Source organism: Salmo salar, chromosome ssa18, assembly GCF_905237065.1.
Source record: "Salmo salar chromosome ssa18, Ssal_v3.1, whole genome shotgun sequence".
NCBI classification, from domain to species: Eukaryota; Metazoa; Chordata; class Actinopteri; order Salmoniformes; family Salmonidae; genus Salmo; species Salmo salar.
In genome coordinates this window covers 60,379,852-60,381,922 of record NC_059459.1, presented here as the reverse complement: position 1 = coordinate 60,381,922, position 2,071 = coordinate 60,379,852, and the positions used below count along the sequence as shown (strand labels likewise).

The 2,071-nt window shown below is 38.8% G+C and overlaps 1 long non-coding RNA gene across 2 annotated transcripts; it reads right to left on the bottom strand.

Moving 5' to 3' along the window:
- Nucleotides 1-284: 284 nt before the first annotated feature.
- On the bottom strand, nt 285-1,751 carry LOC106577611 (uncharacterized). Of its 2 annotated transcripts, XR_001322172.2 has the most exons (4): nt 1,528-1,751; nt 1,318-1,387; nt 813-875; nt 285-696 (listed from the first exon to the last, which is right to left on the bottom strand). It is a non-coding gene; the product is annotated as an uncharacterized lncRNA (long non-coding RNA). The 2 variants fall into 2 exon arrangements; XR_001322171.2 differs by lacking the exon at nt 1,318-1,387 and having other exon boundaries at nt 1,528-1,681.
- Nucleotides 1,752-2,071: the final 320 nt, after the last annotated feature.

Genomic DNA, 2,071 nt, shown 5'->3' with positions numbered 1-2,071 from the left:
ATCCTCTACATTAATACTTGGGAAACATATATTTAAAAAAGGAATACTTTTCTATAGGAATACTAATGCCAAGTTACCCCATTAGGCAAACCATGTACAGTATTACATTGCCTATTGCTGTATAATAAAAATAACATTTCACATTGAACAGCTACAGTGCTGTTCTTTGTTTACACACTCTAAAGGCTTAGACCTACCCATCTCTTAAAAAATTCACATTGGAACAAGTGACCATGGCAATGTGCTAAAGCAGTGAGGTAGTGCTTAAAAAAACAAAGACAATATTTCAACAATACTTTATTAACTTCAAGTGCTAAAGGTAGTAGCCTACAATTACGAAAAACTTAAACACACAAACACAAAGGCTTAGGTAAAAACAATATATTGACCTAGGCCTATATCACAAGATCGTTAGAATAACTTTGGTTCAGGTCATGTTATGATATGAACAAAGGAATCGAGCCTGAGAGCATATTTCTATCCTGCCCTTTGGATCAGGACATATAATGTCCATGGCCTTTTCATTGCAAAAGTCCTGATCTTCTCAAAAATATGTTTTCCGAGTTGTGTCCAGTCCGGGAGATGCATTCACATGTCTGGGAGGAAGGAAGTCAACGTCGCACAGCAGCCGAAACCTGGTTCCATTTGAGTGAAAGCTCCTTGGCCACAACAACACCAGGCTCCAGACAATTACATCTGTGAAGGAGGAAAGCAGAGAAAAATAGTCAAGACATGAATACCTTGCATACCAGCAATAACATTCATTGACCCCCAAATTCAACCTATACACTTAAAGTACAAAGACAAAATACCTGATGTGTTGCATGTTCACCCTCAATCATCTCCTTTAACTGGTGGCGGAGAGCAGGTTCATGCTGAAAGACCACAGAAATGTGTTAAGAGATGAATTGATTAATGTCCTATAGCTTGTTATTTATTGCCTGTTGACTGCTACAGCTGTACTAAAATGCCCTGTAACTGCTTCCAGCCCAACAATGGCAATGCAGACACAAGATAACTATTAGATTTAGCTTCATAATTACCAACTGGTAAATGGTAATGATCAAGTTAGCAAGCTAGTTGAACATTGCAAAAAAACTTGACATCTATAATCCAATAGTTAGCTATTTAGCGATCATTTCATCGTGGCAAGCTAACTCGCCAATTTAAGATGTGTCCCTTTAACGTAACATGCGGTTTGATAAGCTTGTTAATCGATTAGTATTCGCACCACATTGGCTATTTTCGGTAGCTAGCTAGTTAAAAACCGGCAAACATGAAAAATAGTATCATCATGTTAGCACATCACCACTCAACATTAACAGCAGAATGCAACTGGCCAGCTCAGCTAGCTGGGTTAACGTTGCTTCGTCCCGCAAGGAGCCATCTGTAAACAATGGATAAAGTAAACTATAACGGTGCCTGTATGCAAATGTCTAGCTAGCTAGCTATATAGCTAAAAATAGCTAGCAATGAAAACAACTTTGATACAGTTGAGACATTGGCATTTAAACAGTAGACTCTTACCAGTGTATGGATTTTGATGATTCACGGCAGACTGAAACACATTCAAAATAATCATTCCCACTCTGCTTCAACCAGTCCAGACTACTTTGGGTCGTTCGCGAACGAGTCGGCTCTAAGAGCCGGCCCTTGTAGGTGAACGTTGGGAGCCGGCTCGCATATCAGAAGAGCCGAATCTATTTATAAAAATATATATTTATAAAAAATTAAGATATAAATAATCAAACGATTTAAATGAATATAATTAACTAATTCAAAGAACGAAAAAATAAATAAAATAATATAGGCCTAAATGCTCAAGTGCACATACATTCGTTCTGACTGTCTGCTCAGACAAACAGCCTCACCTGTTGTTCCTGTCAATCAGACATGCAGTGTCAACCAATGAACCAAAGATGGGTGAGGGAGGGCCGAGCCAACTCACTCACAGTCACACACTTAGCAGCTGAGGAGAGAGAGGAAGGACAGCTGTGAAAACAACAGCTGGAAAATGAGTCGGGAGCACAGGAGCATTTGGATGCATTTTAATAATGTAGACAATGTTAGA